The sequence below is a fragment of the Triturus cristatus genome, chromosome 1_2, assembly GCF_964204655.1.
Source record: "Triturus cristatus chromosome 1_2, aTriCri1.1, whole genome shotgun sequence".
In the NCBI taxonomy this organism is placed as follows: Eukaryota; Metazoa; Chordata; class Amphibia; order Caudata; family Salamandridae; genus Triturus; species Triturus cristatus.
Window position 1 is genome coordinate 148,355,189 of NC_140580.1, and position 24,527 is coordinate 148,379,715.

The following is a 24,527-nucleotide window of genomic DNA, read 5'->3' on the forward strand; positions in this document are numbered from 1 at the left end:
TCTCATTTGTTCTTCTTTTGCTTTCCACCACATCTCAGCTCCCTTATTCTCAAATGATCCGTTCCTTTTTTCCTTCTATTCTCCATGCGCTCTCTGGTCTCTCCCTTGTTCCTCTTCTTCTCGTTGAACTTATTTGACCCGTAGCTATCTAATTTAGCAACCCCCCGTGACCTAAGCTGTTGTTTACTTCTCTCTTCCCTCGCTCTCTGATCTTTCACTTCTCCCTCTCTGACCTGGAGAACTAAGCACCGTAGGAAAGACACGTCCCTCATACTTTTCCCCTATCGAGGCTTCTGCTTGCCCATCTCTGCAGGGTGCTGGGTGTAATCCTAGAAACGGAAGCTTTGGAAGTGTTTTAGACTTTTGTCTCAGGCGTGCATCCCTCTTTGAGAGCAGTGGCCCCAAGAAGGGCGAGTTTGACATTCCCTGGTGAAACTAGTGACTGGTAAACTGATTGCGGCCGATCCAGGGGCCACCATGTCCCGGGGTGCCTCCGTGCAGGAATACTTGGGGAGAGGATGTGGTCCGTAGGCTAGACTGCCGACTTTGGTGCTTAAAACCAGGGTTCGAGCCTCGGGTCGCGTCCACATCCTGTGATTCTGGGCAAATCACTTAATCTCCCCTTGCCTGAATGTGTAATGTAAATACGGCGCTATGTAAAGCGCTCCAATACGTTCTGGTCGAGTTAGCGCTATATAAATATGCAAAAAAATAAAATAAATACTTCGATGAACATGCTCTCCGTTCATGACTCCAGTCCATCTGCGACTCAAAGATGTTCTGCTGCGCTCCCATTGTTGCTTTATGACAGGTGCCACGCACAGTGCCCGAAAGCTCCTTATTAAGGATGTTATTTTGTTTATTAGTCTGGATTTCTGTGTTAAAATCTGTATGATTTACAAAGAAAAAAGGCTTATAAGCGTAGCAAGTGTTGGAGATGGTTGTGTTATCTGCTGTCTCAATTTTCTCTTGTGTGACTATCTTTCTGGGTCATGGAGAAGAATCATAGACTTCTCGCTCTAGTATTGCACAAACAGCAAAAATAGCGCAATAGATTGGCCCTGCTTTTGCACTGATGCAAGCGTTCTGTACTTGGCCCCTGATGCCCTGTTTCGGTGCTGACTGCTGTGTGGTAAGCACGTGGTTTTACCAAATGACGTTCCTTTGCAGTCTATCTATCCCACACATCTCTTCACTCAATTTCGGTGGGGTAGGCATGGGCCCTCTCGACCAGTAGTAAGGCCCACCAGGATGTTGCAGATGGCTCAAGCCCCCTCCAGGAGTGAGAGGGAGGGTTGGAATGGAACCGTAAATACGGTGGGGGTATTCAGACTGTCCTCACCCGTCGTGTCCTCCAGCAGTCAGTGGGCCCCTGATGCTTCCACGAAGGCTGGAATTTTCCGAAGGAGGAAGCCATTTTGATGTTTTTTTGGCATGCAATGCTCTGACTTTGTGTTTAGAAACAACATGGCGCCCATCAAGACTAGTTCAAGTAAAAAACTGAGGTTGGGCCGAAGATCGGCATGGCATTTTAAATAATAGTATCACCAGCATTATTTTTCCACTGAAAAGGCGGGCTCCACGGAGCTCGTAAAAGAAATCATAAGCCTTATTATCACGATTTCTTTATTTAACGAGTTCCATGGACCCCGCATTTTAGTGTAAAAATAATGATGGTGATACTGATTACGACAGACCAAACCCATTGTTCCATTTTCTCAGAGTGGGTCTCAGTACCAAAAGCTACTGAAAGCAGCAGCTGGCATAAATAAGGGTTTGGGACCAGGCACACAGTTTGCATCACTGCAGCATGTGTGTGCTCTCTGTTGCATCTGCTGCCTTGTGGTTAAAAAAAGTTGCATGGAAACATATTTTGCTATTAATCTTGTATTGTTTCTCACTTAACACGTTTTTATTAAACAACTGTTATCTTTTTATTTTGTTACAAATATGATTATAATACCTTCATTGCATCCCAATTAACTTAAGGGAGACAACAGGAAGTACTCCAGAGGTCGGGCTTACAAGACCCCGCCCACCGGTAAAAAAATGGTGGGGAGCCACGGCCAACCGCCAATTAGGTCAAGGGAGCCACGGGTCAAAAAAGTTTGGGAACCACTGGGTTAATTCATTGATGCTTGTTTATTGTAATCAGTCATGTGCTCTCAAGCAAACCATTCAATATATTTGCTCCAGTTTCGTTTTGGTAGATTAAGTTAATATGAGTTAGGTGAGATTATTAGTGGAAGGGTTATGGGAGTTCATGCAAATGGTCTGAGCTATTAACAGATAGGCTACAGGAGACTGCGTGTTGTTAGGTTGAATGAATATGGTGAAATGAGTTGTGGGCAGCTACCAGAAATACAAAAACAGATATTAATATAGACAGACGTTTGACTTTGAGTAGACTATACTCAGAGAGAGTAGGGCATGCAGAAGATGAACGGTGAAGATGGGGTCATTCAATAAAAAGGAGAGCGAACAATCAATAGTGCTGAGCCAACCGCATTTTTTTCAAGCTGCGATTTAGGAATATATTGGGCAGAGGCTTTTTGAAATAGAATGCAAGATGAGGATGTAAAGCTGTAGAATATGGAAAATAGTGCTGTATTAAGTACATTTCATATGTTAATGTAACAGATTATGGAACGCTGAAATGCTACTGAACAATGATGCAAAAGGCGCTTATCCCAGTATCCATCATGGACCTCAACAACCCACAAAAAATAAAGACTGCCAGATCCTGACACTTTCTCAGGAGTCACCCAGTGGTTACTGTTGTCCAGTTGAGTACATGCACAGAAGCAAACACTTTTTAATCATAACTACAGCATTCTTTTTTTAGAAATATAGAAATGTGTATGCAAATAATTATGTGTGTGTACTTTTTTCTTTTGACATCATACAAAACATATCCGTTCAAATAAAGAAAAAATGAAATCTCACATGTTCACAATTTTACATCCCCCACCCTCCTCTTTTTGTATGTGTTTGAAAAACAATACTCCTTTCTCTAGACAACGTAAATAATCAAGTCGACCTAGAGCAATTTCGGATGCAATAAAAGCCTAAATTATAGGCTTGGACTCTGCAATCTGGGCCAGCAGCACGTACGTTGAACATTATGAAGGAAGGGGCCCATAGGGGCCATCCGGGTTATTTACAACCACCTGCTATGCCTTCCCAAGTAATGAAGAGTCGGTCAGACAGTAGAGAATACAAACAGGCTTTTATTAGCAATACTCTGCAGAGGAGTCTAATCTGACCTGCACCCTAAAATATCTGCTGAGGGACTGACCCCCTCAACAGTCTGCAATGCATAATAATTCCTCCCAAGAACCTCCAACCACGCCCACAGTGGAAAGTTACGGGCTCATGCCGAACATGAACAATGCAGGCACAGAGGACTATCAGTGTCTCAAGGTTGCTGTACTGAGGCTCGTCGTCTCCTAACGTGGGAGCAAAGTTACACACAAGGATAGGAATGCAAGGGCAGAAAGGCCTATTCACTAGTAAGTCAGAATCCAACCTTGAACAGGGAAGGAAATAATAGCTGAATACAGTGTTCTGCTGCGGCAAGCAATACGAATAATGAGGCCTAGTGCAGACACATTCTAATGCGGATTATGAAATACAAAATGGAGTCACACGTGCTAACTCAAGCTTACACATTGCAGGGATAACTCAATGGGTTGCATAAAAGGGATAAGAATGATGCCTAATTTAGTCACACACTGCTAACCTAATATAACATAGAACAAGTGTATAATGATTAAAAAGGATTTTTCAAACCTAACAGACCCTCCTTTTAGCAGGGGAGGCTAAATGCTTTATTGGCGCTATCCGGTAGGGTCTTTGCAATTCTAATCAGGAGGGGAAATCTCTATTCACATGATCAATATCTAAATAATCAGAAATGTTTAAATGTTCGCTATTAAGCAGGGAAACTATAAGAGACATGTTGCCCTAAAAAATGTCTACATAAATGCTCATCAACCCATCGATCTCTTTCTGAAGCATGATCTTAACATTTGTATTGCATGGATATTCTGTTCTTAGGAGTCAGTGTACCTACTCAATAGACACAACAAGCTAGGAGACAGTGCATACAAGGGCCTATTTCTCGTGTAACATATTTTTACATTGTAGCTGATGGAATGTGCGATATGTAGATGGGGCAAAAAATACAGTGGGAAAATCAGAAAAGAAAGGCAACATTTGCAAACCATCCCCTCGGATGCTAAGTATGAACTTGCGATCCACGGGCGAGGTGAACATTATGATACAGAATTTAAGATGGGCCTATTGTTATGTTCCGTCTGTAAATGAAGTCATATGTTCTCACCCACTTTAATCTCCCCCGCTCCTGGATACAAAAACGAACTGTCATATTAACTATCATAACACGTGCACAATGTACACATTCATTTGCAGTGTGGAAATCAATAAATGTCATATCTGTGACTGGAGAACAGAATCGAAGGTGCACCAATCTAGACCCTTGTATCATCATTTTATGTCCTCCTGTGCTCCCCTGTGCGAGGAGCCAAAGTAACAAATATGTTCACAAGAGAAGCAGGTGCTGCATGAACTTGGGAGTGCACAGGATACTTCTCATTCAGGGAGTAGGCTGTTCCTAACAATATTATTAGCACAATAACAACTAGGGATGCAACCTGCACTTTCTATGTACCGACCCCGCTCTGGATAGGGAGGTGCAAAAGGCTATTTTCCAAACAGATACATGGTGATTGGGAGAGAAATGTAACACAATGGAATTGGTGACCAGGGAACAGGATGGGCAAAACTCTTCTTTCCAGTGTCTTTCAGAGAGCCATCACTGGTAGGCTTCTATTGTTCATCTGGCGTAGGTGCTGTTGAGCACTGTCGGTGGAGCTACTCGTCTAGCTCTTTCTGGAAAAATCCTCTTCACTCAGGATAGGGCAACTAATCCTGTCCAGTGTTAAGGCCAGTGCACCAATCTGAAGTGAAGAGAGAGATGCATATAAATGTAGATTCCTTTATTAATTGAGGAGCATCAATCAGGTACAACGTTGCTCTTCAACTCCAACAACGGTTCTGGTCTACCACGCAGTGAAACCAGAACCCCATACAAACCCAAACATTCAGTGCACCCACGAGGATGCAAAGCAACTCGTTACTAAGCAACACAACACTTCCCCCTCCTTATATAAACACAATTAAATAATATATATATACAAGGGGATAACAAAAGTAAAAATAAGAAACAAGAAAAATAAGGGTAAAGAACAAAAGTAAGAACCTAAGAATAACAAGAATATAAAACACACAATTATTACCACACTCAACCACACTCATTGTTAACCACATAATTCCTAAGCCAGACAGGAGCCTTCTTTGAATGTGGAGCCCTTTGATTAACAACAGGAGGACCAGCAGACGGAATGTTCTCACCAGAAGTTGGAATATTCTCACCAGAGTTAGGACCAGCTAACTTTGGCACCCCCGAGACCACCCCATCCCCCTCCTGAACCACAACAGGAAGACGAACATTACAGCCCTCAGCCGAATCAAAAGCAGGAACTGTTACGTTATTAAAATCATCTTCCAACCAATCCGAATTGTAAGGACCCTCACTGAGTCTACTAGACTGACCGAGGTGGTCCATGGCGACCCTTTTTAAATTCCAAACCTCACCATTTCTAAGTCTCACGGCATTGTGAAGCACCTCTACCACTTCCTCAGCATCAAAGAAAGTGCTTTCACCCTTGCACACAAATCCAGGTTTTTTAACTCTAACCCAGTCACCCACTTCAATCACCACCGGTTTGGTGGAGTGTTTAACATTGTAGTATTCACTGTTCTTTTTATGAACGCGCTGCATCCTATTCCACACCTCCTCTTCCGACCAAGTGACTGGACCCGAGGAAAATAACCAGCTAGGGTTAAACTTAGAGCGGGGTTTACGCCCACGCATAATATTAAACGGGGGTAACCCAGTGGATTCAGTAGCAGTCACTCTGTAAGCCCAGACAGTCTTACTCACCTGCGCAATCCAATCTTGTGCCTTACTAGAAGCAATTTGAATTATTCCCTTTAACACATGGTTGAATCTTTCCACCATGCCGTTCCCGCTAGGATTATACAAAGAAGTAGTCCGATGATTCACCCCCAGTTTTTCAAAGTACTCCTTAGCCTTATTTGACACAAATTGTACTCCATTGTCGCTAATTAAAGACGCCGGAATACCCTCTGAAGAAAAAACCTCATCCAAAAATTCAAGAACTGGTGCAGTATCAGCCTTATCCACAATCTTTACAACAGGCCAGCGTGAAAAAAGATCCATAAGCACAAAAATATACTTCTGAGACTCACCACCCTGATCTTTAATTGGTCCCAAAATATCAATAGCAACCGTATCCCACCGTTCCTTTGCCATGATAAAATCAGACCTAGGAGGTCTAAGGGTCTTTAAAGATTTGTCCGAATTACCACATGTAGTACAATTTCTAACCACTCTTTCCGTCTCAATATCCAAACCAGGCCACCAGAACAATTTTTTAATCACGGCCTTGGTTCTGGTAATACCCGAATGACCTTCATGACATAATTCCACAATAGAAGAACGCAAACTCACAGGAGGAATAACCCTTTCGCCTCTTAACAAGAAACCATCACAAAAGGAGAGTTCTGCTCTGACTTCCCAAAAAGGCTTCACCATGTCGGGTATCTTATCCTTACGAGGCCAACCCTTCAAAGTAAAAGACACAACTTTAGATAATGTCTCATCACCACGAAATTCAGATTCCCATTCATCTCTGTTGATGGCAGAGCGACCCTGACTGTGAATCAACGCAACTTGAAAATCATTCCATTCCTCATCTTCACATTTTTCCAGTATGACTGGCATTCTAGACAAAAAATCAGCAGCCAGATTATCTCTGCCAGGGGTATAAACCATTCTATACGTAAAACTTTGCATTCGCATTTAAATTCTAGACAATCTAGACAAAACATTGGATGATCCTTCCGAGGACAAAATTTTTACCAAAGGTTTGTGGTCAGACCTTAAAGTGCATACCTTTCCCCAAATGAATGATTTAAAATGGTCAAGACCCCACGCACATGCCAATGCCTCCCTTTCAATTATTGGGTACTTCTCCTCACATGGGGAAAGAGACCTAGACGCAAATGCGATGATGTTTTCCTTGACATTACCTGCGTACTGAGATGGAACTGCCCCTAATCCTTTATTACTTGCATCAGTAGTTACAAAACTTTCTGCAGAAGGATCAAAGCTACTGAGGCATGCCACCTTTGCAATTGCAGTCTTGATAATTTTAAAATCCCTATAACATTCAGTAGACCAAGCGAAAATCTCATTTTTCTTCAGAAGTTGCCGAATATTGAAACACTTGTCAGCGAAATTAGGAACATATTTAGCACAAAACTCAGCCATTCCTAAAAAAGATTTAACATCATCCTTACTGCTAGGAGTTGGTGCCTCTTCAATAGCTGACACTAAAGACGCCTTAGGTCTGACACCATTACAATCAATAACATGTCCCAAATAAGTCACTCTTTCACAAGCGAATTTACACTTAGCGAACTCAATAGTAAGGCCCTTACCCTCCAGGATTTTCAAAACCTTACTAAGCCTAGCATCATGTTCTTCCTTGGTCCCCCCATAAATTAGGATGTCATCCTGGAAAAAGGTTACACCCGCCTCCTTTTTAAATAAATGGACCATCAGTCGTTGGAATACCGCACCCGCTGACGCAAGGCCAAAGGGCATGCGTGTAAATTGAAAACAACCAAAAGGGGTTATGAACGATGTGAGGTGTTTGGAATCATGAGACAAGGAAATTTGGTGATAAGCAGAAGATAGGTCAACCGTGGAAAACCACTTCGCACCCTTAAGGCAACTTACCATCTCATTAATCTTTGGTAATGGGAACCTATCAATAACAATATTGTTGTTGAGATGGCGAAGGTCAACACAGAGTCGAATTTTTCCATTGGAACGTTTAACAATCACAACTGGAGAAATCCACTCTGATGCCTCTATTGGTTCTATCACCTTCGCTGCCACTAATTTCTCTAACTCCTTCGCTACCTCCTCTTTAACCAGTGTAGGAACATTTCGACAACGATGCGCCTTTGGAACAGCGTTTTCTTTAAGGCGAATAAGATGTTCAAAACCCTGTAAATTTCCCAGTTTCCCACTAAAAACAGATGGAAATTGTTTAATCATTCTCTCCCCCAACGAAGAACCCTCATCAAGAATCAACACTTGTTCCTTGCTGTTAGGATCGAGAATAATATGCAAAAGTTTCTGATCTAACCATCCCAAAACAGGAGGTCCATTCTTAGCCACGACAATTTAGCACGACAACGTGTGTTTTTAAACTCAAAAACAAACCACTTGAAACCAACCAGGTCAATTTTCTCACCCCCATACCCTTCAGGGTGGATATCAGGTTCGAACAGTTGTTCACCCACCTTACCAATAAATTTACTCTTCCACAACTTTTCCTCAATTATGGTGTAAGGTGACCCCGAATCAGCTATAATATCAATATTCACACCCCCAATCAACATATTGCAAATTGTTTTGTTGGTACTAAGCCTGGGCAAAGCACTACGCTACGCTCGCGTAGTTTGCGAAGTTCGCGCTACTTCGCACTATGCGAACTGCACGTAGCACAGTGCGAACACGCGTAGCGTAGTGTTGCGTAGTGCTGCGGTCATTTTTTGCTTGCTCGCGGTCCTCAACGTCAAGTTGGCGACCGCGAGCAAGCAAATTGACATCCCGGCGAGACTTTTTCCTTGTTCGTGATCAGCAACTTCAAGTTGGCGATCGCGAGCATGGAAAATAAACCTCCCGGCGAGATTCCCAACGCGAGGTGGTCAGGTTTCTCATTGCGAGTGGTCGCGTATGCTCGCGACCGCTCGCGATGAGAAACTACCAGTTCGCGTTGAGAAAGCTGAAGCTCGAGTAAAAATCTACTCGAGCAGCAGAAAACTACAGCTCGCACTGTGCAAGATGCCATTTTCAATGATTGCACAGTGCCGGTTGCTTGTCCGCACTGTGCAATCATTGAAAACGACATCTGGCACAGTGCGAACAAGGTACTACGCAGTTCGCGAAGTGCTACGCGTAGCTCGCGTAGTGCGAACTTCACTTTGCGTAGCTTCGCGAAGTGCTACTTCGCGAACTACGCCCAGGCCTAGTTGGTACATACAATGTAATTGATATTTAGCATCAAGTTACTTCTAAATTTGTCAGACAACTCTTGGTTCAAAAACATATCTTCAACGTCAGGATTTGATTCATCCAGGCACTCACTGTTCGTATCCGTGACGCATTTAACTTTGTAATTTCTCCTTTTACATACTTTTGCAAAATGGCCAACCAAACCACAACTAGTACATTTCTGCTTCATAGCAGGACAATTCTTACTATGAGCCAGGTGGTCTAAACTTCCACACCTATAGCATTTAGCACGCTCCTTAAATGAAGGTCTATCTTTAAACTTGTGGGGAATTCTATTGAACTCATTAGAGAAACTTGGTTTACTAATTAGCGCAACATTTTGGGTATCATTCTTTAAGGCGACAGCACATCGGCCCGAAATCTCTGCTTTCCTCACGATAGCCAATATATCATCGAGTGGGGCATCGCCGTTCACCCATAACCTATCTTGAATTGCAGTGTTGGAAGTATGCATAACAACCTGATCTCTAATTAGATCATCGTGCAACGTCCCAAATTTACAATCAAGAGCCAGCCTTTTTAAATCTGACACATAGTTATCAATAGTTTCAGATTTTGACTGTTTCCTCTGAAAGAATTGATACCTAGTAACACCAATACATACTTTTGGTTTAAAATAGTTATCTAGCTGTAATAATGTGATTTCGAAAACATTAAAATCTCCAGAAGTAATGCTACCAGGTGGAGAAGTGTGGCTCACTGGTTAGAGTTGCAGACCTAGAAGCAGAGTTCATCCCAGGACCAGGGTTCAATTCCCGGCTCGGCTGGGTCTTGAGTCCATAAATTGTCCATGGACTCGATAATTCTCACTCCAGTGCATACTCGATTCATGGGTTCACACTCTGCGACTCTGGGCAATAGCTTGCTTAATCTCCACAATGGCCCCTCGTGGCGGGATGCCTGGCTTTCACCTTGTGGATGCCCTGCTGGGTTATCTCACAGGGGAATACCAGGATGGGTTCCCTAAGCAAGCGCTTAGAGACCGGTTGGTGATTTGCGCTAAATAAATATCTGCACACACATTTACCAGTCAATTGGTGGAATGTCCTAAGGCCCATAGCACCCAGAGCATGTAATAATAATCTCCTCTTCTGTTCCGCTGCCATTTTTTTTGCTTCATCGACAGCTTCAATGTAGTTTAAGAAATACGCTTTCCACTCAGACCATTTGAGGGAAGGTTCATTTCCAGTTGCCCAGAACGCTTGAGGCGAAGAAATACTAAAGTTAGCATTGTTTGTCTGAGCTGAAGCAGATCCCTCTGTGGTCATGACGGCTATTTATTAATTAGAAGGACTTAGAAAAACAATTCTGCTACACTCCAAGGCAGATACACTGAACCGATTCCCTTAAAAAAAAAACCTCACAATTCCAGAATTCAAGAGCTGTTAGAGTACCTCACAGAATGCTGTTCCTGCCCATGAATACGTGAGGCAAGAAGAAGAAAAATACGATGGCTCCACACGAAGGATGATTCGCTCGCTCCTCGGCGCTATGTAACTAGGCAACGAGCACAACAAGATGGCTGCTGAGAAGGTCACGCAGCGTGATGACGAAAAGGTCACGCCGCGTGATGATGATAATCCGCCGTACATGACATGCGCAAAAGCGCTGCTTCACTTGTCTGACGCACAGCCCAGGGATTCCACAACCAGCAGGAAGATGCCGTGATGAATGCCAATTCGAACGCTGCGTTTGCCGAAATTCCAGATCGCGATCCAGGGCACTTCAAAAACTGCAGTCAGGGCCGGTAATTCTTTTTTTTTTTTTAAATCCTTTTACCGATGCAATAATCGCCACAAACTTGATGCGTGGTACGCTAACCACGAAGTATCACTTCACTCGATGCAGTTCCACACGGAGCTTTAGCGTGTCATCACAGCTCGATCCACACGAAAGTTAAATCTCCATAAAATGAATAAATCCCATGGCCAGGGATGGTCCAACGTGGGTTCGATGCTCCTCAACTCCTCAGTCCCCAATTGAAGTGAAGAGAGAGATGCATATAAATGTAGATTTCTTTATTAATTGAGGAGCATCAATCAGGTACAACGTTGCTCTTCAACTCCAACAACGGTTCTGGTCTACCACTCAGTGGAACCAGAACCCCATACAAACCCAAACATTCAGTGCGCCCACGAGGATGCAAAGCAACTCGTTACTAAGCAACACAACACAATCTCTTTTTCCCTACTCTATCGCTGGTACCTTAGACAGGGTACCTGCACCCTATTCTTCATCCATGAAGTCCATCCCTACCAATACAAATTTCCCTCTGGTGCACTGTCCTTCCGTCGGGGCGCTAATTGTGCCTCAATACTCTGGGCACAGGGGGGTCAAGGAAAAATGGGGCCACACTCAAGAGGACCAGGGAGCACAGACTCAAAAACAGGCGAGCCCATAGGCTGGGCTCAATGGGCTCGGACTCAAGCACAGGTGGACCAACAGGCAGGGGCGCCTGGATAGCCTCTGTTTCTTTTATTTTTCGGTGGTAGTGCCTCGTCCAGCACTTCTTTGCTGTGCAGCTCCACCTCAATCATATTCATGGATGTTCCATAACAAATAGCCAGGTTGTACATCACGTCCGGGTCCCCCTTTCTTTTAATGACTGCAGGGGATCCCGGACCTATTAGTGGGTAGAATGCAGAATTTTAATTGACTGGCCAGGATAAAACGTTATACAATCAATTGATTTCTCTCCCAACACCAAATAGTGGGGTAAGCCTTAATTAATTTACTAAGCTCTGAAAGAACAACCCGGACATACTTTGAATCATTAACAGTTGGCAGCCCGAGCAGATAGCACACAAATAGAAGCAACAAATAAAGTCCAAATGTCAATCCTTGGTGTGTTCTTTTTGTTTCATTCCAAGTTTTTAAGGTATTTTTTCATGACATCCATCTTCTTAACAAATTAAATTCAAGCCACAGACCATGCCAACACGTTTTTCGTCCATACGGCTGTAAGCCATGGACTTCATCAGGGCGAGATAGCAAATAGTCATAAGCGTCAAAATTCTGAAATTACGTCAAACAGATTCCTTAATAATCCTGAAATCCTAAAGCGTATCCACATATGAGTTATACGACACGAGGATTCTCTCTCAGATAGCTACTATGCCAGACTGAGGACATGTGGCCGGTTGTGACCCTCTTTTTACTTACTTCATCGATATTGGTGAATACTTGCACTTAACTCATATGTGGATACGCTTTTTGTGTGCTATCTGCTCGGGCTGCCAACTGTTAATTTTGTACTTCATGTGGGCTTCTGTCCACAGTTTACAACATGGGGTGGTCGTTGTATGGTGACCTTTGAGCATTAGCACCTATTGTGATATCTACTGGAGTTACTTTAATCACTTCCCAGCGCAGATTTCTCCTACTACCTGTTCTGTTTATGTTTAATACTTTGAATCGTTGCATCTGTCCATTCCTACATTATTCATTTGAAGAACCTCAAAAAGGGAATTTCAAAGCAATGGCTTGTTTGTGTTACTTGTCTTAGCAAGCTTGTGCTCAATAAGTCATAGAGATCACGACACAGCTTCTACTTTGTGAACCTTCGCTGCTGTGCAGGTCTGAAGACACCTCTAGGATTATTTTTCCAAGGAAGACAACATAAATATTGCATTTGTGACCATGCTCTCAAGTTATAGTTGTGGCAGGTAAATTTAAAATTGCTAATTTAACAGAGATCCTGATTATATAAATGACTGACAAATTAAGCATAGTGTAGCAAGCACATGAATTCTCCAGCAAAACTTGTTCCAAACAAGCTCTTGAAGAGCTATGTGCTCTTCAAACTGTTAACCACTAAAATGTGTGGTGCGCAATTACCGAGGGTATACAGGTACCCTTCCTAGTATAGTGCATCATGTGCACCATACAGTACACAAACTGGGCCATGTGTCATCATAACAAGGGGAAAGACATAGACATCTAGCTACATTCGTTTACTTTTCTTTTTTATTTTTTTCTGGCCCTACCAATTCACCATCTCTAGTAAGGGCTGTCAACTCAGTTACACAGGCTAACTGATAAGGGACTTGTGATGTCTCTACGACTGCATGTAGTGTTGTGGTAACATGAGCAATAGTGGTGGTGCCACCTTGGAATTTAAACAGGAGCCATCGACCTATATATCCCCTTAAGGATCAGATAAGGGAACATCAGTCTAGTCTACCCATCCTTTCATCTTCTTTTCAATTCAATTCCATCAATTTACAGAAAGTAGGGGCAGTAACATGGCTGACTTCAAGGTGACACACTTCTAATCATGACAAATTTTCCGACCATTACTTTTTGATAGCCAGTTAGACGTGCACTGGTGAGGTGCTGTGTCTCTGTTTATTCAAGGGCATGTTCACAGCATGGAGTACCATATCTGTGAAATTAGTGGCTAAAGCGAGTCCAACCGATTTTCTTATGGAGGCGGCCACCATCATGACCGTTTCTAGATCACTCAGGAGGGCTCTTGTGATAGAGTCAAAGACAGAAGGCACGCACGACAAACCGTCTTGTGTACTTTCAACACAAAACAGCACACAACAATATATGTACCAAGCACAGAAGCCAAAAAAAACATGGTTTGTTAGTTGCCCAAAAATACTATTTCATGCACCTCATTTAATGTGTTGATGGCCTGGATGTGTACTTGCAGGTGAGGTCTGGTGACTGCGTTTCTCACGTTCTGGGCAGTGTTTGGCAGCATTCTTATACTACAACTTGTCCTCCCTAGAGAAGAATAAGGTTGGTTCACATTCTGGAGGTGGGAAAGGGATGTAGTCTGAAATTTCCAGCTCTGATTCTATTGATGAGCTGTCTCTGGCCTCTTTGGGACATTAATGGATGTATGTTTCTAAAGACATGTTGCCGGAGATTCTGGTGCATGTTAGTGTTAAATTTGGATTTCCTGATTCGGAGGTGACTGGGCCTTCCAATGACTTGGTGTTGCCTCCATTTCAGACACCTTCTCCTAAAACCCTGCCCATTTATCCTTTCATGTTGGACGTCCTCTTGAATGAGTAGAAGGATCTGGAGCGTATTCTTATGCCTCACTTCATGTCCTAGCTTTTTCCTTTGTGGGATTTAGAGGAGAAGGTTCCTGGTCCCATTCTTGTGGAGAGCATGGGGATCTGAGATGCATTATATGTAACCCTGGGCGGTGTTCGTGAAAAAAAACCTCTGCCGCATTACGCGGAGCTCCGCAAGCGGCAGAGTACAATAGAAAAATGCAGTTTGCGGTGATTGCACAGTCCCGAATGCTTGTCCGCACTGTGCAATCATTGCGAATGGCACCTTGCACAGTGCAAGCGGTCCCTGCTTTCCTTTTCTGCCGCTCTAGTAGATTTTTAATTGGGCAGCAGCTTTCTTAACGCGAGCAGTTGCAAGCATTCGCAACCACTCACAATGAGAAACCTGACCCCCCCACGTTGAGAAATCTCGCCGGGAGGTTGATTTTTCATTCTCGCGCTCGCCAACTTGAGGTTGACGATTGCGAATGAGGGAAAATCTCGCCGGGAGGTTGATTTTCCTCGCTCGTGCTCGCCAACTTGACGTTGACAAACGTGAGCGAGGAAAAAAACTCTGCTCCGTGGTTTTTCGTAACTCTGGGAGCTCTGCGTAACGCGGAGTGCAGAAAACTCTGCAAACTCCGCGAGCAGAGCGGAGTTCACCACCCAGGGTTAATTTTATGGTCTCCTTTGACTCCTTATCTGTGAGTTAACATATGTATACCCATGCTGCCGGGAGAACTGCCTGCTTGGCTCACGTTGCTCTTGCGGGACACCTTTGTGTTTATCTCTGCCTGATTTGTCCTCTAGCTTGACAGATGTACGAGTCAGTGGCGTGCTACCCGGACTTTGGACCTTGCGTTGGTGGTTCGTTTCCCGGCATTAGTATTGCTCCTTTTTAGGGTGCTGAGTGAGCTGCTTTCTGTGGCCGTGTCCAGGGGACCAGCTTGTCTACGTGGCTGCCCTTCGCTGCATGTGTGCTGCTGGGAAGGGGGGAGTGTTGCTCATAATCAGATGCGGCGTCTTTGCTACTTTTTGGTGCTCTTACCTGTTCTTACAGTAGCGGCTCACACAGGTAAGAGCAGTGGGGTGGGGCGAGGTGGGGGGTGGTAGAAGTCGATAGACGGAAGGATAAGTAATATGAAATAAATAAAACCACTTACCTTGCGCTCGCTGCATCGCTGAGTTTTTTCATATTATTTATCCTGTGGTCTGTTACTTCCGCCACCTCCCACCCCACCCCACCCCACCCAACCACTCTTACCTTTGCGAGCCGGCTACTGGGCTTTCGGGGATTCTGTATCCTGTTTCTTAAATGCTGGGCCTTTGATTAGCCTTTTATTTTGGAATTTTGCTTTAATTTCCCCTGCTGTCTGTTCTTCTGTCCCTGCATGGGATCTCCCTCTGGTCCTTCTGCTCATCCGTTTTCTCACGTTGAGCCTTTGTCTACAGTGGATTTGTAGGTCCTTTCCTTTAAGGTGGCTTTCCTGGTTGCTGTTACATTGGCCAGAAGATTGGGGAAGCTTTCTGCTTTGTGATGTTTTCTCCTTTTCTGCAGTTCTTGGAGGATGCTGTGGTTTTACGTCTGGATACTAACCTTCTTCCTGAGGTCCAGGCTCAGTTTCATCCCTCTTAGGGCCTGACGTTGCCTTATCCTTTTTCTCCTGAGGAGCAGTTTTTGCACACCCTTAATGTTAATGTGCTATGTCTGCTTATGTGGACAGATCTTCTGCTTTCGTTCTTCTGTCAGTTTGTTTGTGATTTTTGGTCTTGCAGGGTGTGGGATGGCTGCTTCTAGGTTGACTCTGGGGCGTTGTATTAAGGATACCATCTCTTTGGCATATCAGGGCTCTGACTTGCTGTGTCCTTCCAAGGTCCTGGCGAGAACCACTAGGATAGTGTCAGCTTCATGGGCTGCTTTCAAATACGTACCATTGGATGAGCTCTGTTGTGCTGGGACTTGGGCGTCTGAACATACCTTTGTCTGTCATTGCTTTTTGGATTGTGCTCTCACTGCTCGTTTGAGCTTTGGGAGTGGTGTTTTACAGGCTGTGGTGCCTCCTGCTCCTGTTAGATTGGACATGGGATGTGGCATTCATGCCCTGTGTGTTTTTTGTTTTCTGACGGTATGTCAAAGGCCTGCTGTTTGGGTGTCTGCATTGGTAGACCTCATTTGTTATGACTGGTCGACCCAGTCATATTTCCCACCCACCCTCCCGGTATCAGGCCTTTGTTTGCCTGGTTTTACTGCACTAGTTCATTTTTGTTCCTCTTAATTTGCCCCTTATAAATCTGCATATTTAAAGATATAATCCAGTAGGATCCTGTTTAGGATACCCTCAAGAACTATGGTCATGTCCACTAGCCTGAGCGCACTTATACTTGTGCAAGCGACCCAATTAGCTGAGAGATTAACCTTTTCGGTGCTCATGACGGAACGGTTCCGTCATGAGCGTCGGTTGAGCTGTGCTCATGACGGAACCGTTCCGTCATGACCACGCCCGCGCAAGAAACGGTCAGCGCTGAGCGGGAATCGGCGCCGCATCGAAGAGGTTAAACAATCTAAAAACATTGGACATGCATTGAGTTGGGGGCGTTTAAGTATGAAAAAGCAAAAAAACAACTATTTTAGCTAATACATTTTGTCTCCCACCTTCATCGGTTGTGTACGCATGCTCAAAAAAGTGTAGAGCACAATAGGACAGGAGACAAACAAAGGACACAATAGGCCATGAAAGGGAGTACTGAGCATGCTGATGAAGCAGGGGTGATATTGGGTGAGTGCCTAGTGGATTCGGAGGAAGGGAGGAGAACAGAAGGGCACAGGAACAGCATAAATGACACAACTAGGACGTTTCCATAGGCTCAGTTGGTTGGAAGGTGACACTATAGCTTAGAGGCACCTGGAGCTATTCCGGCCGACTAGGGTAAGCTTATTACTATTTGAAACGTGTAGATACTTGAGAAGTTGAAGGGGTTGGTGGAGGAATTGGTGAGGAACTGGAGAACTTCATAGTTGGAAGAAAAAACACAAACAGTCTCAATTACTAATTGCCCTTCATTTGGTGCAGGCATAACAATCTCTGATTCCGAACAGTATCCCCAAAGCAATAATGGGTATTCCAAGTTATTCCACCATGAATCAGGAATAACATGCGGACCCGGGAATACTGAGCTTTTTCCTATTTAAATGCCCCCTTGCTTGCTGAATAACTGGCCCTTTTCCTCTGCCATTTACCACCTGCATTAAGCAAGTGGGTTGAGGGTGAGCGGAAGGCAGGGTAGGGCAAGATAGTTCTGGGGGTGGGGGACTCTGCTCCCCACATTGCACTGACGCCAGGCTGTGCTTCTATGAATAGTCCATCCCTGTGATTTCATAGGGTGCAGATCTGGCCCTGGTGAAAGCAAGGTTTGTTTTTCGGGCCCTGCGATTACCCACACCAGCCCAGCATTTGTGACCCTGGTAATCTCTGGTCTGAAACCACCTGACTACACCAAACCACCCAGAGCGGTATCTCACCAAACTATACCACTTACAGTGACTCATTATAAGGTCCTAACTGGGAGGGTTTCTTATAGCAGACCACCAATAGGAGAACATAGGGGGGCATATTCACAAGCCCCTATCACCGCCACCACGTCACTTTCAATGACGTTGTGGTGGCAATAGGGGCCTCGCCTTATTCACAAGGCAGCGTTAAGCCACTTAACGTGGCTTAACGCTGCCTTGTGAATAAGGCCCCCTTTCATGCTGTGTTAAGCGTGAAAGGGGCATGCAGTGGGTGTTGTGGTGGGTGTTCCACGGCAACACCCAATGATTTTGATGCTGCCCCCTATTCACAAGAGCAGCGTACATAGGAGGCAGCGTCAAAATTAAGGCCAGGAAAACCCTGGTCTTAAATTGGCGAAATGAGGAGAAATGCTTTATTTCTCCTTGTTTTTGCATTTTCCATGTGTTGTGCCTTGTTTGTGTATGTTCAGGAAGGTGTTCCTTCCCTGTACATAAACAAACCTCCCTGCTTGCAGACACCCTTGCACTCTGGCGCAAGGGTACCTGCGCTGGCGCTAAGTTGTGAAACTTAGCGCCATCGCAGGGGGAAACGCAAGGCTGAAGTATATCCTTGTGAATATGGTGCTGCCTTGCGCTTCCGAAGTGGCGGAGAGAGGCGTTAAGCCAAGAAGGCTAACGCCTCTCTCTGCCACTTCCTTGTGAATATCCCGCAGGGTTTGTTAAAATATTATGGTAATTTCACTTAGTAAAGGAAGTAGATGTACTAAAGAGCATGGGAGATCAGAGTGTGGGCAGGCTCATGGGGAATCTACAGGTGTTTAAGATGCAGGGGCTGGCATGTCTGAACATAATACATAATCAGTAGGCCCAGAAATCCTGAACAGTCCAGTAGGGCAGTTGTTTAGACCGGTAGGCCCAAAAATGCTGCAAGGAAGGAGTAGGACAAACACTGGGAAGGCGAGGGGGCTTTAGATTCGATAGGGTGGGGGTAATTTGTTTAGAGGAGTGAAAGTTATAGATTTTTTGAGGTGCATCAGTATGCCTCTGGGGACTTCCGGATGCCCTTGTGTGATCATGGAGCCAAGGATGCAAAACTGTGAGCTTTATCCTGCCTCCAATAAAGCAAGACTTTGTCATCTCTTCAAAGCTTCACATCATATATCCTTTTCTGATTCCCACTGAGCCCTGTTTTCTGAAGAAGGGACGTCACTGGAGTAAAGTGAAGCGGGCGTTTCGGAGGGCTTTGAATAATAGCGTTATGCAGAGTTACTCCTGGCTGTCCAGCTAGCCAATATGCTGGGGGGGAAATGGGAAGAGGAGGAAAGTGGGATGGAAGGTCGCTGAAGAGGAAGAACACCCATGCGCGAGACATTCGAGCTCTGCCATCTCCGTGCACTCACCTCACCCTCGAAGCATTGAGAAAGGAAACTTAGGGGCATGTTATCAAGAAACGGCGTTAAAATTATCGCAGCTTTAGCGGCAGAAAACTGCCACTAAAGCGGCGATAAAGGGCTTGATAATATGCCCTTGAGAATTCCAATAGAAGTCCATGTTCTGGTGTCAACATGGGCTTCTATGGGAATTCTCTGCCGCATATTATCAAGCCCATTATCGCCGCTTTAGCGGACGTTTTCTGCCGCTAAAGCGGCGATAATTTTTAACGCGGTGCTTGATAATATGCCCCTTTGTCTTTCAGCTTTCTTTCGTTCTTTCCTTCATGCGCGCCCTTTTCTTCTGTCACAGAAGAATGTCAAAAACACTGTGGAGGCTGTACGTTGCCACAGGGCAAGCCTTCTGAAGCTTTGTTAAGGCACTCCAAGCCTGCCCCATTTTGGAAGAGTTGAAGAGCCTCTGTATAGAATCAAAGACCGTATTGTCAGAGCAGCTCCTTTTTTGTGCGAAAAGGACAAGTGTGGCAGTACCGTCTTTTTGTGACTGTCAAGATTTTTTTTAAACATTTTATTCCCCCTCCAGACAAGTGAACCTGCTTTTCTCTTTTTTTAAAAAAAAATAATAAAAGACGAAATAGTCCTTTCTGTATATTCTTATGGGATTGATTTTACCTTCTCGTAGTCGAGAGGTAGTTATAATACGAGGTGTTGAGCAAAGGTCTGACTACTCTCATATCTCACACACCTCTAGAATATCTCCACTGAAAGTGGGTTACGCACCAGAATTCCTCAAATGTCATTGTTCCTTTTGTGTGTCCGACTTCGGCGCGTGCCCGCCTTGCTGTGTCTGAGCCGGGTGTCGGCTCTGGAGAGTTCGAAGTGTCGTGGTCTGGCGAGACACTCTGGCATCAGAAAGGAGGCAGGCGAGCTCTGCAGAGCGAAAGCCAAGAGTTATTTCAGGGGGGCTGCCATGCACTTGTCAGCTTCCAGTTTACAGTGAGCGAACATTTCTTTCAAATATGGTCTTGGCTTGCTGCGCCTGCTGTGAGCATGCATAGGGTTGCTTTGCACTGGGGAATTGTACTTCCCTGTGCATCAATGTCTAGCGCAAAACCAGCGGGGAGGCAAGCAGCTCAAGCGGAGATAAGTCATCTGGCATGGAAAGCCTGGACGAGATATAACATTACATGGCTGACGACAAGAGTCTACATCTTGTAACATGATTACTTTAGGCTTCAACCACCTTTATTGAACTGAGCTCCTGCACTTGGAGCAGGACAAGTGTATATTATGTGGAAGAGCTCTTTGGTGTCACCCAGCTGCACCTGCCACCAAACTGGGAGGAGCTGGCATTTAGTGCAGAGGGAGGTGTTTGTTGGGTGTATCATCCACTGATTCTCTACCCCAATGGCCAAGACACCAGGGCCTTTCTAACCAGGCGGGCCTGGGGCCCTCTACCTGCCATATGTGCCTCAACTGGGGAAGGGCCGTTGAGTTGTAGGTCAAACAGCTGGTTCTACCAGGGTATGACAACAGCTGCATCGTCCACCTGAGACTTCAAAAATGATGATTTGTGGCATTATGTTCTAAATCGTAATGAAGAGATATAGCCACATTATTTGATGAAAGCAGTAGAGGACTGGAACTTATAATACTATAAAGATTACCGCAAAGGTAACGTGATGCGGGGCCCAATAGGAAACTGACAACCGCAGAGTGAAATCTGTTTTCTCTATGGCTAATTCCCTCAGTAAGGCAGACATATTCCTGGACCTTGTGACGATCCCAGACATTTCTGTATAGGCTCAAAGACACCGGATTCTGTTATTTTTAGCCACTCCACTCAATTTTGGGTGTCACAGTCTTGGATCCCCATGCGGGTTAAGATTAATTTGTTCTTTTGTCCATCCCAGCTTCCTTTCATTGGTATATGATCTGGCACAGTAATCTGCTCCAACCGGTCATGTTGGACATCAAGGAGTTGTTGTCCTCTAAGCCTCAAGGGAATCCAGAAGCTGTGACCTCATATCCTTCCTGAACCCCAATTAGCCTCTGTGCCAACCCCTAATTGGTCCTCTATTGACTCTTGCAGAGGAATGAATTCAGACTGAGGGGTGAAGTTACAAAGAATCCATGAAATGCAGCACGGCAATCGAAGTTGCTGTGCTACATGCAAGAAGGGAGAGATCTGAACTGCATCATATGTACAAAGACAGGGCACTGTTTACCGCAGCCCATGCTCTGGTATACTTTAGGCTGCCTTGAGCCATGCACACTTATCCTTGCACCATAGTGCAAGTGTGTGACGTCAAGCATACATTTTGCAGTGGCAGAGGATTCTTTCAATAAGAAATAATATGCTTTTACATATTTTAACAGTTTGATACTGTTGTATATGTGCGGTACACATGCAGTTAGAAATTTTTCAGAAAACTAAATTTTCTCAGTGCTGCCCCTGCCTCGAGGAGTTGTAAATCCATGTCATCCAATATTATCAAATAGAGATTTACATCAAAACCCATGGGTGGTTGCTTGAGAGCACCCATGTACCATCCCTGGTTCGTCTCCTGGTTGCTGAGTAGGTTTATTTTGTACTGAAAAGTAAGTTCCAAAATTAATGCTTTGCGTTTGTTTGCATCACTTTTGTGATGCAAATCAGGTGCAAGGTGTTGATAAATTTCGCTCTATCTGCCCCTTTTTGGTTCATACCCGGAAATCTTTTAACATGGATTAATTTGACAGAAGGACCCTGCTGGAACTCTTTAATCCAACTCTCTTTCACTCAAAAGAACTTCTTCCATTTCTGCACACAACATATGATCCCATCTCCATGGACCTTCCCAAGTTTTCAGAGGTGCTGGAGATGATATCCTGGAAAACCCCATGAGGCATGGCACCAATAAGGGTTTATTTACAAGTCCATTGTACTGCTGGTTCATCACTTTTGTTTTGCTGCACCGTTGGCGCAGTGTGCCTGCCCATATTTACCAGACAAAGTAAAACTACCCTGTATGGATTTTCATGGCCTTGTAAATATGACCATTACGCTGCATGAAAGGGGTGTACCATGGGAGTTGCTGTGGATGTACCCACACAACATCCATGGAACCTGATGCATTCCCAGATTTACACGGTTTTGTAAACCAGGGAATGCATCAAATTCCTGGGTGTCCCAGAGGCGTAAGGGAGCTGCAAAGAGGAGAAATATCTTTATTTCTCCTTGCTTTTACTATTTCTATATGTACTGCAGAATGCAGCACACATAGAAAGAGGAAAACACCTCTTGTGATTGTTTTTGTGCAGTAGCGGCTGCTACCAGACTGGGGTGGTGTGAAGGGGTGGTGAGAAATGCAATAAAAACAAGCATTGGCATAGCCAATAGGTCTCGCCTTTGGGCCTTATAAGTGTTTAGTTATCCAGCACAATATCCTTGGTGCAACAACATCAACTGTTGCATGGCTAAACACTTATAAGGTCCCAAAGGCGAGACCTATTGGCTACGCCAATGCTTGTTTATGCTGTTTTCGCACCTTATCTGCCGTATTTTATGTTATGTAGTAGTATGCTATGCAGTGTTATTTTGTGTTTCTCGATTCTACCATGCATTTTGTTGATGTTGAAGATGTTACGTATGGTCCATACTGCACCAGCATTGCGTTTAGTTCACTGTAAAGACCCGGATATTATATGTATTTTGTGCCTAGGGGAGGAGCTATATGACAGACTGACAGCTTCTTAAGTGTTTTGGTGAAGAGAGAAAAGTTGTGGTGGCGATAGCTGGGACAGCAGCTCTTGAATGAAGATTCTCTTCCCTTTCAGAATATTTTTTTAAATCTCCACCAGGGAAGCACTTTGAATCCTTGGAAGGTCACTGTTCACGAGGCATGGCTGAAACTCGTATGTCTGATGCTGTTTACATTTGCAGTGACCGCACACCCCCTTGCATATCATGCACACTACCTGGCGGCTGTGTTCCAGCACAGCAAGTACGGTAAACGTGTGAAGACATCAACTAGCTCAGTCAAGGCGGCCCAGAGAAAGCCACCGCTGGCAGGTACCAGGGATGTAAACACACCCCGCATCCTCCGGCGCGCGGCAGAAGAGGTGCTGCGTCAGTGCCTGCTGTGATTGGCTGCCGGCTGCTGTCCCCACCAGCCCCCACAGTGCAGATGAGTGACAGGAGAGCAGGGTGCCGGGGTAAGGAGGTGAGGGGAAATCTCTGTCCACGTGCTGCTGCTGGCGGGGGCAGATCTGTGCGGCCGGGGGCAGGAGCACAACCTGCTGCCAGGTGGACCATTCAGAAACCCTCACAGCTGGACAGACAGCGAGAGAGCGGGGTGGACATTCAAAGAGGGGGAGAATGGGGGAGCGAGAAAGAGGGGGCAGTGGCGCCTCAGATCTAAAGCAGTGCTGCCGGAGATGGACAGGGGGGAATAAACAGGAGAGACACGCTGCAGAGCGCGGGAACAGGGCGGCCATCACCTCACAGCAGTAACCTTGTGGTGACAGGGCAGAGGGAGAGGGGCTGACGGGCACGGAGGGTATAGCCTGAGGTGTGATAACCTCATATGAGGGAAAGGGGACGTCAGGTGAGTGGAGAAATAGGATGTAGCTATAGAAAAATGGAATGGGAGCCAGGAGGGGTCAAAATTAGATAAATGGAAAGGGAAGGAAATTAGACAGATTCCTGAAGAAGCACGTTATCACATGGAACCATGACAATAGCGAACAGACAAGACAGAAGCGGGTTATGAACTTGCTGCTGTAACTACAGTGTTAACTGGCTAATCTTGATAATAACTCCTCTCCACAAATATTTGCCCTAACCCACTTCATGTTATGTTATGTTAGTGGAGATTTATAAAGCGCTCGGCTACTCAAAAAGAGTGTCCCGGCGCTAAGAGTAACCTGCCAAAAAAACCAAGGAGCTCACAAACGACTTCTTGAGACCTCACCAAGCAATGTAGTTACAGTCTATAGGAGAAGCAGCCAGGTCTTAAGGTGCTTTCTAAAGCTGAAAAGTTCAGAGGTGCTTCTGAGGGCCAGAGGAAGGGTGTTCCATAATTTGCTAACCATCACCTGAAAGGAGCGGCCACCCTTTCTGGTTAGGAGGAACTTAGGCACCTGAAGCAAATAGAGAGCAGAAGATCCTCATAGAACAGAAAGGGATAATTCTCTTTTTAAGATAAGCAGCTCCTATATTATGAAGCGCCTTAAAAGCAAGGACCAAAGCCTTGAAATCAATTCTATTTTTTATTTTGAGCCAGTGAAGTTCCTTAAAGAGGCTGGCCAAATGGGTCCTAGGGCCGACCCTCAAAACAGCCCTGGCTGCAGCGTTCTGAACTAATTGCAAA